Source organism: Phaethon aethereus, assembly GCF_964289735.1.
Source record: "Phaethon aethereus genome assembly, chromosome: 1".
Taxonomy (NCBI): domain Eukaryota; kingdom Metazoa; phylum Chordata; class Aves; order Phaethontiformes; family Phaethontidae; genus Phaethon; species Phaethon aethereus.
In genome coordinates, this window is record NC_138575.1 from 120433282 (window position 1) to 120449908 (window position 16627).

Sequence of the window (16627 nt, forward strand, 5' to 3'; positions counted from 1 at the left end):
TCCCTTGGTCCAAGTGCCGATGAGGACTAGGGGAGCAGGGCATCGTGTTTCCACTGCAAGGTACTTGTAGTGTGATGAGGGTGGAAGTTGGGGCGCAAGGAACTGATACAGCATCCTGGCCTGTATCAGCAATAGTGTGGCCAGCAGGAGCAGGGAAGTGATCGTGCCCCTGTACTCGGGCACTGGTGAGGCCACGCCTCGAATCCTGTGTTCAGTTTTGGGCCCCTCACCACAAGAAGGATGCTGAGGTGATGGAGCGTGTCCAGAGAAGGGCAACAAAGCTGGTGAGGGGTCTGGAGCACAAGTCTTATGAGGAGCGGCTGAGGGAACTGGGGTTGTTTAGTCTGGAGAAGAGGAGGCTGAGGGGAGACCTTATCACTCTCTACAACTACCTGAAAGTGGGTTGTGGCGACGAGGGTGTTGGTCTCTTCTCCCAAGTAACCAGCGATAGGACGAGAGGAAATGGCCTCAAGTTGCGCCAGGGGAGGTTTAGATTGGATATTAGGAAAAATTTCTTCACTGAGAGAGTGGTCAGGCATTGGAACAGGCTGCCCAGGGAGGTGGTGGCCACCATCTCTGGAAGTGTTCAAAAAACGTGTGGATGTGGCGCTTCAGGACATGATTTAGGGGACATGGTGGCGTTGGACTAATGGTTGGACTTGATGATCTTGAAGGTCCTTTCCAACCTTACTGATTCTCTGATTCTGTGAACAATTAGCGATACATGCAGGGGTACAGGGGGGTTATGTAAGCGACCCGCACTCATGAAGTAGGGAATTTGGGGACCAGTTACATGTTCTGCAGCACATACTGAGGACAGTTTCTCTCCCTTCTACAACAGCAGAGGTTAGATGCAATCTAAGGAGACTCAGAAAATCTCTCCTCTGGTCCTCTCACAGACTTTCACATCAGAAGCAGAAATCAATCTTTGTTGCCAGTAACAGTGCTATGTGGGGATTTCTCTAAGTCTTGCAGGCAAATTAAGTGTTTTCTGAGTGTAATAATGCCTAATATTTTTATATCCCAAATGTTTTATATATATATGTATACACCTAATGCATTTAGACTTACATGGGTATAAGCACATATGTACTTTTATATATTCTTATTGCCTTTATACTATTCCTTGCATTTATACTAATGCAAATATATACATGATAAACCTTTTATTGTATTTGCTGTTACCTATACTCATTTATTTCATGTTTACATATAAATAAAGATAATAAGGCATCATTAAAATTGCTTACCGGCTTCCAAATTCCAACCAGTAATGAAATGAGCTTTACACCTTTTTGTTAGGTTAATATACTGGACACAAAATCATACCATTGGTGTGCTGAAATGTGTAAGAACACAATGTAGAACTTGCACCTGAAGGCTTTATCAAAGCCAATATTCTCAAGCAGCCGGTAACCACTACGATTTGTAGCCCGGGAACAGTCCCACACAAGCCCCTGAAACAATCGGAGGAATTGCTCTCCCAACCTTCTGTCATATGTTTTTTCTTACAGTTGTGACATAAGTCTTCACTTACACAAACCAAAAGCTTTAAGTGTGTCTGTACAAAAAAATGTATAATGCTAGATTTTGTTGGACTTTTGGGAGAGGTCACTGTGGTACTGTTAAGGACAGCTCATGAGGAGGCAGGCAATTCCTGGATCCCATCCCTTCTGAAGAGACTCCAGGAGACAAGTTGTGTAATCTTTACAGGGATTTCTGCAGAATGCATCTTATCCTTCCCATCCCACAAACACACCCTGACACACTCACTGACCCATGGATCGCTTCCAGACATGGTCAGAAGCTCGTGGAGATGCTGGCACACAGGCAACCGACCACCCAGAAGATTAAGATGACGGTTTACAATGTTTATTCTAGAAAGTTCCTCAAGACTGTCAGGCATGAAGTAAAAGTAAAAATTATTAAAAAATTAAAAAACACTAATTCGTACTCAGCAAAGCCAACACAGTGCTCTGCCCACCTGGAAATCCCCACAAACAGCCACTGCACACATACAGAACAAGTCTGCATGTCAGACTTCCCCCCATTTTTGAAGCTCTCAGCATCAGCAGGTCTGGGCTAGAGGGAGTTCATCATCCCTAGAACATCACTTCTTTCCGGTTTTCACAGCAAGAGAGTAGTCTTATATCAAGGCAGGAGAAGGAACTGTATTTGGCTGGTATCTCGGTGGGGTTTCCAGTCCTACTGCCAGGATGACAAAGCTCCAGGAACCCACTGAGAGACCTGTCCGAGCTGGGACCCACCTGCTGCCCACGCAACCCTATCCTACCGAGCTGCCTCTGTCACCCTCTCCCACTCAGGCCCAACAAACAAGGGATGGAAAGCCACTCTCCCCAGAGCAAGGTGAATTTTCTCCCCCTAAAATACAGGCAGAGCAGAGAGTGGTGTTGCTGGGGGAAGCGGAACAGGTCTCTATCGAGACATGGGGAAAGGCATTGGGGGACGTATTTCCAGACACGTGAGCTGTGACATTGATGCACTTTCTATAAGGAAACACATATACAAATGAATGACAGTTACATAAAGATAATCTCAATTTAAGGAGTCAATACAAACCCAAATTACACAGTGACAGTGCAGTAGGTGCCAACATAATGGGAGGTTTTCATTTTGGGGTCAGCTGGAAAATTTCAATATTTTTTTCCCTTTGTTCTACTTCCAGTCATCCAAAAGCATGCCAGCCCAGCTTTCTGACCATAGATTATGTAAGTGACTTTCCTTGTAACTCAACAAAAGCTGTTTCTTAACTGTGGGAAAGGGATAGAAGAGACTTCTTCCCCTCTGGACAAAGCACTTTGCTTCCAGAGCTTTCTTGTCTTGGCTAGCAGAGGACCTAACTCAGCACATAAAAGAAAGACTCCCATCAAGCCTGCCTTGCATTTTTCAAAGCTGTTATTCTGAGATGGTGCTTAAAGGAACAGAGACAATTTACCCTATCAGGGGAAAATAACGGCATTGACCAAACCAAAGTACGACAATGCTGAGGAAGAACCACAAGACAGCCATACCAGCTAAGGTAATACAAAACAGGGTAACTTAATATAAATGCATTCACATCTTTGATTTTGTAACAACATTAAGGAGAACTAGAGAAGTTCAGCTTCTATGCAAATTGGGTAAAAATAGCTATCAGTAGACAAGAAGCCCTTGGCTTGCACAAAAGACAACATGGCTAGTTCAAGTGAGAGAGCATGACAGCCTGAGTGATTGGGAGGAGGCACGCATGGGGCACTCCTTCTCTGTTTCTCACACTGCAAGATGTGGAGAGAAGAGGAAATAGGTTTAAAACACACACATACTCATGCGTGCACACTCACGCTTTTTCACAAAGCGCATAGCTACACTGTGGGATTCATTACCATCGGAAGTTACGGAAGCCAAAAATATAACTGGAGAGATTAGTCCAACTCATGGAAGAAAAGTCCACCATGAGCTATTAAGCACAAAAACACAGATACGGCCTCTGGGCCAGGAAGTCCCTGTGCAGAGACTGCCAGGAGCAGGGAGGACGCGACGGAGGAAACGCAAGCCTGTGCTTGCCCCTTTCTTGGACCCTGCTCGAGGCGTCCACTGTCCAGTGATGGGACAGTCAACTGGCTGGCCTTTTGGTCTCTGGTAGTGGGGCTTTTCTTCTACAAGGGACCAAATGCTTGGGTCAAAACCTTCAGTCACCCAGTAGTTTGAGTCATATTCAACACCTGTCGATCCCCTAAGTGAAAAATTTCTGTACGCATTTGGGCAATTTCTTTCAAATTATAACTTTTATGAAAAATCTTGGGTTTTGCTGCACCTGAGGGTGAAGAAATAAGTGGCAAAAGCTTCCTAAAGTGAGTACAGCTTTCTGGGGGAGGTGGCCAGGCTGGAACTGTGGCACCCCCACCTCCACCCAGACACCCTGTCAACAAGTCTGGTCATCTGACCATCTCCAATATCCTGAAATATCCACACACATCCAGAAATACAGGATCTATGCACATACAGTAGCTTTTTTGGGGGAATTTCCCGGTGGATTACTCCCTAATGTTACAGTACAATCAGGTCTATCTCAGCTTGGGAAAAAAGAATACTATTTGCCCTTCCACTTTTCTTCCAGACTTAATGCTTTCTGTACTTACATCTTACCATCAAATATTTATAAATTTTGAAATCCTCAGGAATGTAAATATCTGGAATTACCCAGAAGATTAGGCAACTGAAGCCCATGTTTTACCATCCTACATGTAATCAATTCCATTCCTGAAGATCCCATGGGAATTGATTTTGTTAGCAGTTTGTATGAAAAGCTTCAAATATCATTTGTTAAGTGGAAGCAGCCATTGCTTAAAAAAGAAAGAGATATGTGCTTATTACGTAACTTACTGAATCTCTTTTTCTCTTGTTTTTGCCAAGATTTTCTTGATAATGGTGTGAATTGTTTAGGCAAGCTCATGCAGCCTACAGACATATGTACATACAATCTTTAAAAGAACTTTCTGTTCCTTGTTCCCAGGTACACGCCATACCATGCTGCATATTTTAAAAACCTGCTATAGCCTGTTAATGGAGTGTGGAAATAACCCTGGAGGATAAGGCACACAGAGTTTATTACATAACTTAAGAAATTTGGGCCAGGAAAAAAAGTTGATCCTATTAAATATGTTTTAATGAAGTCAAGATTTAGGTGATTTTTATGATAATATCTTCATTCCAGTTGCTGTTTCAGCATGCCAAGTTCTGTATCCCATTAGCCCCTTACCAAAGAACAAACTGTTATTGGTGGTCTTTATTTTTAATTTTTATTTTTAAAGGACAGGATGGGACGTTGCTTATGTTGGCTTTTTCTTGATACTACTATTCCCCCAAAACCTGATTATAAAGGGAATTCCAGTGAAGCCATTAATAAATGAAAAAAAAAAAAAAGTAGTTCGGAAATAAATACTCAGGGATTGTCCTTACTGCAAAACATATAGCCTGAGTGTTGCCTTTCAGTTGAGGCCTACTTAGATGTAAAGATCTTTACTTGCATTTTAGTACCTTTTAAACCAGTCTTAGCTTCCTTTCAGGAAGCATAGGCTAAAGCTTTAGTTAGCACACACTTTCAATTGCTAGCAGGACAATGTTGGCAACTTTGTTCTTTCTGGGTACAACTAGTCATTAATGACTTCCCCAGCTACCCTGTGTGCTGAGATAATACCCCTGTAAAAATTCATAAATTGAGTCAAACTCCTGCAGAGACCCCCAGGATAAACCCCTCAGCAACCTTAGCACAATACATGCTTGAGCACAGGACCAGCATGCACCCAACCGCCCATATTTCATTTCATGGAGGGGCTCCTTTTATCCACACTAGAGTAACCTGGGAGGGAAAAACATCAAACCAAACCGAACTTTGGTTAATTACACTAAATTTAAATCAGCAATAAAGACGTACCCTTTCTTTGACAGCAAACTGGAAAAGCCCTTAAGCCATGTCATCATAGTACAAAAAGGTTGCATTTTTGTCCTGAAGGGATTTTGTTGCTTCATAGCAGAAGTCCTTGACTATTTTGTGTCTTGGTTTGAAGAAGCACACTGAGCTTTATGTTTGCTGCTGCAGTTGACTTCGAGGAAGTGTTAAAATCGAAATGCTAAATGAATTGCATTGAAAGCCTTGATTTTCCATTGAAAATAGTTCACTGTATACTGTGGCTGAAAACTCATTATATTTATGTGTCATCTAAATGTCTCCATCCTTTTCACAATATTTGATGAGGTATTACTTCAGTCGTGACGTTTATGCTATTTACTGAACATGCTTGACTATGACAAAAATGAAACCATGTCTCAAATTCCTGGAGCCAGGTGGAGGAAATTCCCCTCTTCCTAGAAATGCACCCACCCTAAACCATGTACAATGTCGGTTGTATTTTTCTATAGGTAGTCTGTTATACATTCTACCCACCTCGTGTGAACTAAGGTTTTCCATTTCCTGCAGGAGTCCCTGCCACTGGGATGGGACCCACAGTAGAGCTAATAAATGAGTACCAAGACAGATCCCCCGTCCCTCTGCCCCATAGTCTCTCATCTGAAGTGAATTTCCATGGGCCACATTAGCATGATCCATGAAGGCTTCTTGAAGTGAGAGGCTGAACTATTGGATGCTTTAAGTTTTTCATTTGTAAATTAACCAGCTGGTAAAAGCATTACTAGAAGAAAAGAAATACACAAAAACATATGCAGTCTACTAAGTTCACAAAGACAACACAGCCTGCAATTCTTCTTTAATACTTTTCCCCATACGTTTTTTTCCCTCTTTGCCCTGGGATGTTCTGATCATCCCACTTTGTGAGGATCAAAAAACCATAACCCTCAGTGATGGTACATACAACTGAAGAAAGTATATGAAGATATATATTGCATAGACCTCCCAAGATGGGAAAATGCCAGCGTTCAAAAAGAGCCACAATGAACGATATAACAAACACATCTGAGACTGGGTAAGATCAATTACACGCTCAACAGTAAAACTTACGTCACAGAAGGTTGCAAGAGCTCCAGGTAAATGTCATGGGGCAGGATGCCAAGAGCTGTGAGTTTATTTAGCTGAAGAAACTTTAAGCTACATTAGCATCAAGGGAAAAAAAAGACATTAAAAGAGACAGAACTACACTATACAAGAGCTGTTACATTACTAATATGTCTGAAGTACAGTGCAAAGACGTATTTGCTTGTAGTTGCAAGTTCCACCTCTGATTTTACTCATACTGGGAAACAACTCCATCAAGGTCACTGGAATCACAGATGTGCAAATACTGATCTCTCCGAGTCCAAAGTTGTGTAAGATTTGGCTTAATTATAGTCTTTCAAAGGTGGCTTTTAAAACTCATTCTTTCCCATGACAGTTGAGTTACTTTCAGGCCTCAACGCGTTAATTTTCTAGTGTGGGGCTAGCTATATTCAGAATGAAACTTCCTTCACCCATCATCACAGCAAGTGTATCAGGATGTTGCTGCTACAACAACAACAAAGCCTCGTGTGTTTTAATGTATAAAAAGAAACACTTTCTGACGAACAAGTTCTATCCATTGTGCTCCGGGTCTAATTTTTAAGTCAAACTGAGTATGGAGACATGCAATAGGCACAACTGCATTCAATAAAGGGAACAATGGATAATGACAGCCTCTGACAATGGGTTCTGACAAACCTTGCTGCTGTGGGTTTCTTATCACCCCCATCTGGCCGGCCCGCCCTTCTGCTGGAGATGGCCACCCCACAGCGGAGGTGCCAGAAGCCGTGCGTGTGTGTGTCTCAGCAGCTTGCCTGCTCAGGTTCACAGCCTGCAACTGCGAACGGGCTTGTTTCCCAGGAAAGCGGGGTTATATGAAGGCCATGAATCAGAGCATGGTCTCGCATTCCCTTCTGCTGGCACTGTTTTGGGAGCAGTAACCTCCATCAGAAGGGTAGGAGCAAAACAGCTAGAGGAGGCAAGAACCTCTTAAACCACCACAGCTGTTTTCTCAGGGAGCATGCGTCAGTCTTTAATATAGCCTTTGTGACTTGTCATTATGCTTTGGTTTCACCCTAGTCCTGCTGAAAACCAGCAAAAACTTTGCAGCTGACTCCAGCGGGAGCAGAAGTCGGGTCTTTGCTGTGGACCACAGGAGAAAGGACGCTAAAACTATTGACTTTGTGCGTGCTGTTTTCCCTGCCTTCTTTCCCACAGCTAAACAGAAGCACCCTTCATGCTTGCTTGTGATCCTAAAATGAGTAGCAGTGACCATAGGAACTTAAGCAAGTGGGCTTAGAAAGGCTTTATGGCCAGCTTTTGAATGTCTGGTGAGCACTCACTTCAGCGCGAAGAGCAGCCAGCTGGTTCTGGGCTCTCCTAATCTGGTATTTGCAGTGCTCCTTGCTGCCAGATGACATTTTAGGTCTTGGATGGTTTCACTCCGTTTGCTTGGTTTGGTTTCAAGTTTACATATAAACAGCCACTACATGAGACGCCAACAAACTTTGACTCAATTCCTCATCAGAAAACAATTTTGTACTCCCACACCAATCCCACAAATGCTTCTGACTCTCTAATAAAGCAGCATTAAAAACATGCTCCCTGTCAAGAGTTAGGGCTAAGATATGGCCAGAGCTGGAGGACCCCTTCTGAAACAAGAGGGTACAGAGGCACCCTGAGCCTTCCCTTCTTAAAAGAAATGCCCACTGCTGCTGCTATCTTCTCTTGGGATGTCACCTTTTAGTCGCCTTATGGGGCAGGTGAAACCTCAATGACACGCTGCCGTGAAACAGCTGCCATTCTGCCTTTTCCAACCCCGCAAATTAATCCTTACACTAAAGGACTAGTCAGAGACCTACGAGCATTACCACATACTTGATTGGTGCAAATGTAATTATGGCTGAGGTAGAGCTGATCTAAAAATAAAGCCATGACTTAAAACTGCGGGAGATTTCGTACCAGGAAATAACTGGTCCTGAGCGCCAGGGACCAGTTCAGGCGGCTGATCGTTTTCAGGCCCTGGGTAGCTATGGCGGAGGGCTTGCCACAGGGATGCTGGAAGGAGGTCCAGGCTCATTTCTCAGCTGCGTCGGGCAGACAGACAAGTTGCTTAGCCTCTTTGCCTCAGTTTCCCACCTAGACACAGCACTGTGCCGCCTTCCCCTCACAACTCAAGGGTGTTTGCGTGGTCACGTAAAGGCAGAGGTGAGCTTGCTCTGCTGGGGCTCAGCCCTGCCCACAATCCGTGCGGTTGCACAGCTGTAGCACAGCCGGGGAGCCGTGACCTTCCTCTGGCTTCAGCACTTACCGCTCTTCTGGGCTCTTCTATTTCTCCTCCTATGTGTATGTGGCACGTACGACACGGGAACAGAAATTCCCACTGGGACTCTCCAGGTGACGGTACCTCACAAAAACAACGTGTGCCCAAACAGGCCCAACAGGACAACCCTGCAGGGAGGGACTGGGAGGCTGAGGCACAGGGATGCCCAGGACGTAAGTCCACCCAGTGCAGCCGGCGAGGGGCCGGCCGCAGCAGCGCTCCCACACCACGGGTGCTGCCTGACGCTGCCTGACGCAGGCAGAGGGCAGGAGGGACCGGCCCTCCTCCACACCGCTGAGTTACTTCAGCTGAACAGAAAGAAATGCAATCTGCCTTTCAGAGTTCATCCTCAAGACACCCCTAAGGAAAGTGAAGGCATGGAAGTGTCAGGTCACTGAGCTCAAGGTGAAACGTGTTGGAGCTCCTGGAGAGCAAGGTAGACCCTTCTTGAAGACTACATCAATCCAGTTAGCAAAGACCTTCTGTGTGTATTGTGCAAGGCAGCCTGCTCAATTTGATTAAAACAGGTTTTAGTCCTCCCACCCCTGCCCAAGGAACAGGTCCACCAGGAGATGTGACTAGGGATAATTTTGGATGGGGAAAGCAGTGATGAGCTCCATTTCGCAGAGCTGCAGCCAGAAGGCGTGCATCCATAGCTCAGGCTCCAGCCAGGGGTTTTGGATTCTCATTTTCCCCACAGAAATTAAAACCTCTCACATCAGCTTGAGCCAATCTGATTCTGATAAGTTTAATTTGCTCTGGTTTTGTCTGGTTTTGTCTGAGCAGCTCTAGCTCCAACTCGAGAAAGCCAGTCTCTCTTCCTACCCCTTTGAATTTTCTTACTGCAAAGAACCAACCCAGGCAAAACCAGCAACTGGACTGGGAAGGGAGGAGTGGGGAACTGGCCTCTCCTGTGACGCACAGAAATCATCTGAATGATTTTCATAACCTGACTGGTTTACCTGTGGGGAGGGGGAAGACTGATTTTTCCAAAACCTAGTGCTGACTTCAGCAGCACGTATTCCTGATGGGGAACTGAGTCTGTGATTCTCAGAAATACCAGGAGTATCAAGTCTTCACCCACCCCCAGCCCCCAATTCCTTGTTAGCCCAGAGAAATGTTCTGGCTGCTCTCTCTGCCCCTGGAAGGAGAGCACTGAAGCAGAAGTGGGGAGGTGGGGCAGGAGATCAGCTGCTAAATCTCCTGTATTTCTCCACAAGGAGCACGGAGACGGAGGCATTCGGAGAATGCCACAGACAACAAACACCAGGAGCTTTCCAGGCTGTCTTTACACATATCGCAGACAAACAAACAAGAAAGGCATTCAGACCTTCCCTCTACGTTTTACAGAGCACTTTAACGCCAACACTAATAATTCCCAGAGACTGTCACAGGGGAGAGAAAGCATGAGTTTTGTCTATGATCTAAACATCAAACTGCAGATCAAACTACATCTGTGCACCCCAAGAGCTAAAGCCTTTCCGGACCAGGAAGCTGAAAAGCTCACACCGTCCAGATGCTTCCACACAACGCTATCAGCCGTTCACAGAGAGAGCCCTTTGAGAAGATGTCAAAGTACTCAATAAAGCTTAGAGGCAGCAGAATCGCACCCCACTCCGCCAGGCAGCGTTCCCAGCACTGGCCTGGGAAGCACTCATACCAGCAGTTTATCACCTTGGGTTAGGCAACAAAGAAGAATAACAGTCTAAATTGAAACCGAAGGAAACAAGGCAGAAAACAATTATCAAAACTGGAATTTGGCCAGGACTGCCTGGATAAATAGTCTCACTCTCATGCTCACACATTAAAAATGCCATGAGAGAGTTATAAACGATGAGCAGCGGAGATGTCAATTTTCCACCCCATCCAAAAGGCTGCAGAGACCTACTAGGGCTTCGATGGGACACAGTTGCATTAATGCTTGAGAGAAAGACGATCAACTACATAATCACCAAACTGCTTCCTGCAGCACCCACGGTCTCTGTGATGAAATCTCACCAATTATTGATTAGTCCCAGCCCTGTTGAGTGTGCAAGATCAGATAAGGTCACAGCCTGAAGTGATTCACTGGTAACCTGGAAAAAAAGGCTTTATACAAGTAGCAACATCCATTAGCTACACTACTTAATGGAAAATATGCATTCTAGAGGAAAAGAAAAAAACATTGCCAGGATTACTGTTCTAAATCCAGTTACACATAGCTAAGCATGAATGAGTGCTTACACACAGTTTTAAAATTGTTTCCATTTTGGAAAAAGAAAAAAAAAAACCTAAAATCTCTGTCTCGGCTCATATGCAAGATCTGAAAGATGTGTTCCACTAATACTGTAGCACTAGAAGAGGGTCTCCAAAGATTGCTCAGACTCTTAAATAGTATTTAACAAATTAATTTATCGTGAGTACATGTAGTAAATTTCATCAGATCACCCAGGTGTTTATATAAGGAGTCTTTCTTTCAAAAGCATCAGATACTACTTACACTGACTCATCCAGCTACCCGTCCTTTTTCATTTGTGCGTTGTCTTCTTCCAGATTACAAACAACAAAGAACAGTGACTTTGATTAGAAAATTTGCACTTAAACTTCTATTTTCTGCCAACACAATATTCACCAGCTATCACAATAAAAAAAATTGTCTCACTGAAAGTTATTTGGTGACAATCAAAACAAGTGAAACATGACAAAAAGTGTGATGAACTGCATCAGCAAGCAGTAATATAACAGCATTTTAGTACAGTGCAGTTTGTATGTATCCCAAAGAAGAGATATGCTAAGAATGTTTACAAATATAGAGATGTGAATGCTCAGGCCAGAGTTTATTGGCACGCAGAGGAATTCTCCAGGAGTTGCAGTTTTCCCGTGGCAGATGTCCTTCACTGCACCACTGGGAAAAGTGAAAGCCACAAGAAACATGAAAGTCTCACTCAAAACAGGTAATTTTCTCCATTACATATCACTCTCAGTCAACATTGGCCTGTCATCCCCAGAGCTGCACTGTTACTAATGAAGCGGCATTGAAGCAGCCACATTGCTCTGCTGGAGTCCTGTGCCTCTCCTAGCTTAAGGATGATTCCTTCAGATTAAAACAAAGAGTCCGTCTTCTGCTGCTGAAGCCCTTTTGTACTTCTCGAAGAACTTAAAGGGTCCATAAAGCTGACTGCTTTACCATGGAAACTCTTCTGCCATACAGGGAATCTTTGCACAGTGCTAAACACACAAGGCATATCTGTGCCATTGTTTTTGCAATCCCAGAATAGCCCAGTTTTCCCAGGAGACGATGTATGGACGAGGGAACCTGCATCTAGGCAACTTCTCAGAGCCTTCTTGCAGGCCATTATTCCCCAGCTTTCTTCCAGGAGTTGAAGTCCCTCGCTGAGCACGCTGCATAGAGGGGTATATCATCCTTTCAGTATTATACTTTCTGCTGAGGCTCCCTGGAGCTCTGGGGATGAATGAGAATCTCCTTGACTGAGCAGCCCACATCTCCTCCTACCGCACGGAGTCAGAACCTCAGGGCACCCCTTCTGGGTTCAGCGGCAAGGGAAACCGAACTGCTTGTTTTAGCCAAGCTTCTTTCCACACTGTGGTGGAGAAATCCACATCCTAAGGACCACCTTCATGGCACCCTGGGAGTCTACTGAGTATCATGGTCTCTCCCTGTGCTGACCTACAAGCTGTCATACTGAACAGGGAGCATACCGTCAACAGCATTAGATTTTGCTTGTCTTCTCAGCAGCTTTAACTCATGAACAGGCAAGAGTTTCAACTAGAAGAATATTAACTCTTTCCTTTCTTTGTGAGTGTAAGTGATATGAAAAACATCTCAGATAACACCGACCTATGATATCTTTATCTGAAGAGCTGAGCATGATCAGCCTGCTCTAGGCCATCAGGACTATTAAAATGGAGGGGGAAAAAATGAGCAGTACGTTTAGGCTTCATCCACAGGGCCAGGCCTTCAACTGACATGGACTGGCCAAATTCAGTGAAAACAGGCCGCCTTGGCTGTCTCAAGCATACAATGTAGAAGATGACGAAATCTTGCTTTAATTTTGGACCTGCGCATTTCCATACCTTTTAGTACACCTGCACCCTCTGAGACCCTACTCCCATTGGCACTGAAATGATTTATTTCTGCAAACTTGGGCTTGCTTCCTTCTTTTCTTTCATGTTAAGAAAAGCGGTCCTCTCCCAGCTCAGTTAGCAAGCTCCGGGGTGCACCTGAAAACCCCTGCCCCATCCCGAAGAGAACCTCCGGCTTGCTTGGGAGCCAACAGAGGAGCAGAGGACTCGGCCTCCCTCGCCGGCTCAGCAGACAGTTATTCGTGTGCAGATACCGTATGCGGGAACATTTCAGCCCCAGCAAGCTGAAATTTCAGTGGACTCGGTGAGGTGAACGCATGCTTCCTGTGGAAAACAACACGCCTTACAGCCCAGACAGAGTCGCAATCCGCCAAACTAGCGAGGGTGGGCGCAGCTGCCCGACGGCGCCGTTCTTGTTCCCCGGTCCTGCCTCTAGCGATGGAGAAAGTTGAGGCCAACTTCATGAATCGGGGCTTTGCTACAGCGGTAATTGCTGAGGAGCGCCAACTTACCCCGTTGCCCGCGCTGGGAAGGATGCTCCTGCTGGCCCCGTGCCCGTCACGGCCACGGCCGTAAATGGTAAGTGTTACCAGCAAAAGCCATTTCTGCAAGCCATAAAATGACCACATTAAATAGGAAGGAAGTTAAACAATGATTCCCGTTGCTTAAGGTATGGGCTGACAACATCAAAAGGACTGATAATTAAAAATACAGTAATGTTTTCCCAAAAGTCTCTTCCACTCTTATTTCCTCTTTTGAGCCGCCCGACTGGCATTTTATGAAGCGTCACTTTACCAACTTCAAAAAAAATTCACCAAAATGGTTAGGAGCCGTCCCCCACATACGGGACACTGAATCGTTCTCTTTGCTTTAAAAGCACAACGCCCACTTCGGCAAAGCCCTGGGAGGTGGGCTGGGTGACCTGCTAAGGTGCCACCAGTGCTGCTTGGTGCGCAAGCCCAACGTTAAGCACGCAAAACTTCCACGCAAGTCACAGTCTTAGAGCCGTTCAAATGGGATTTGAGAACAAAAGAACAGATATAGGAAAAACATAGAAAGCAATTACCCAAATTCTGGAAAGCGCATGCGTGTTCCCGAGAGCGAAATTTGGCAATATCCTCTTAACTATCTTGGGGTATAAGCACAAAAGCTAAGCTCTTGCAATAAATTATTTAACTGAGCTTTCAATTAAATAATTAAACCAACCTATCTTGTATAATGGTCTCCATCCAGTTCCACCAGCACAGCGGGTCTTTAAAAACAAAACAAAAACCTAGGTAAAACCAAGACTGTCTTACAGCAAGCTTACCTCCCACACAGTGCGGCCGCTGCCCACCCTGCCCGCTGTGCCTGACAGTACAGACAAAAATTCACCAGTCCAAGCGACAGCCTATCGGCTCAGCTACAGAGGAAAATTAAAAGCCAGAAGCACAAAAGGTGTTAGGCAACATGTGCTCGGGCAAGCATACTACAGCCGCCCATCCTCAGTGAGGACCTTCAGCTCACCCCCGAAGCCGCAGTCCCCCCGGAGACCCCCACCCCGTCCCTGGGCTGGGACTGCGAGAGGAGGGGCTGGTGCCACCACAGCCCTCGGACGTCCCCAGCCCTTTCTCTGAAGGGTGCCACATTGATACTTGTTGGTATCATGACGCATTTTTTTAGCAACCACGTTGGGAAAGGTGCAGATACTATCACCCAACACCACCTGATGACAGCGTTGAGCAAGACAGCCAGCCAGCCGCGGCCCGCCGAGGCTCAGGACGGGCTCTCCTCCAGCGGGGCTGGCTTGCGTGGGCGCCTTCCCGTTCGCATCCCGCCCTGAGTCACCCGCGTTTCCCCAGGGAGAGGCAGGGTGCTGGCAGCAGGCTGGAGGGCGGCCCTGCCCAGGCCGTCTACCTGGAAGCAAAGTGCCGGCAGGCTGGGCTGGGGCCGAGTGAGCCCCTTCCTCAGCCCCGGCCAAACCTGGGGAGGAGGGAGGAGAGGCTGGGTCTGGTTTCTCCACGCTAGCTGATCTCCTCCTCTCGATTTCTCCCACACGTGGCGTGCTTGCTCCAGCCGTAGGTGCAAACGAGCGCGTGGTGACGGGGAGATGAGTTTGCCGAGCGTGGGCGTTCGATTCCCTCACGCCTTCCTGAAATAAATAATCAACGGGGAGCTCGCCAAGGGAGGCGCGGAGCCCACGGGTAGCTTGCCATGCTGCAGCTTGCACGCGGCCGTACGGGCAAGCGCCAGCGGCAGCACGCGGAGGAGCAGGGTGTGGGAGAAGGACTGTTACTCTCTGAGTGGCACTGTCCCGACCACACAAATTAAGGATTATAAATAAAAATGATGAAAGCCAAGAGAGGGAAATGTTTTAATAGCTTGAGGATTCATGCGGACATCCTAAGTTTACCATGCCCTGCAATAATCCGTTGGGTTGCACACCATTTACCGGTTCGTATGACCTCTGAAAATATGGGAAAAAAAATGGATTTCATACTTGCACCACCTCACCTAATTCATGTTTACAAAACTAAATACCAGGCTGATGTTCTGTCCATCTCTGCCTAGAAGATTAGCAATTATTCCATATTTTCAAGAAGCCGTATTACAAATAGTCAGTTCTAACTAATTGCTTTAATTATTCAACCCCTGATTTAAATGCAAGTTTTTCAGCATACTGTTGGTGACTTAATTAATTGTAATTATGTACAGGTCATGTTCCAGATATATAATCTTTATAAATGATAGACAGATGAGTAAGGACAGGAATCCAGATCACCAAATACAAGTTCAGCCCCCAATTAAAGAACCGTGTGCATCCCAAATTTAAATGCTGCATAATAATTATTTCTATAAATAATAGTATCTAGAGAAGGAGCTGATGACAGAGCTGTATCCCAATAATTAGGAATGACTCCAACTTTGTTTACGATTCCCTAGAGATGCATGCCTATTGATTTTGTTTCTAAATTACCATCTCATCCAAACACCTCAGAGTATGCTATCAAATATTCAAACTGTCTGCTCAAATACCTGCTCTTCAGAAGTACCACGATCTCTCAAGTCATTACCGGGGCTGAAGCAGCGTGTTGCCCCAATATGGGAACCAAAACATTAGCCAACAGCACAATACATTAGCAACATTTCTCAGAGCTCTTCTCGCAATTATTGGTTCACCAAAAGCCATTTCTGGCATGTTTTTAGCTCGAAAGAGCTAAGTTGAATATGCTATATTTTTAAGTGAAACATACAGTACATAATTCATTGAGGTGCATTGAACTGATATTTAAAAGCTGTATAGCTAATTCAGATAATTTGCTATTTTTATCATGGTTTTATAGGGAAATAAGTGATCATGGTATGTCTGAGGTGACTGTCTGTTTTCCTTTAATAAATTTAATGCATTTTGACCCCCTAGCCAACTGCAGTCACGTTTGGCAGAAGACAGGAGGTCTTAAAAGTATTATGTTCCCACCCCTACTGAAAATGAGCGACTGGGTAGAAGAGAGGGACCTTGGCAGCGTTCTCACTGAAAAAGTAACTTTGTGAAGCTCGAATTAATCAGGAATCCACCAGAGAGAGACACAGGAAAACAGGCTTCATTTAACTATTGGTAGGCTTCCAACCAGTATCCTGCAGAGAAGCAATAGGAGAATAATTCTTTGAACGGACATTTCTTTTCGCTTTGAACTGTTGCAATCTTTTCTCTGTCTCTTCCACCTTCAACCCTTCCCCACACAAGCCATACTGAA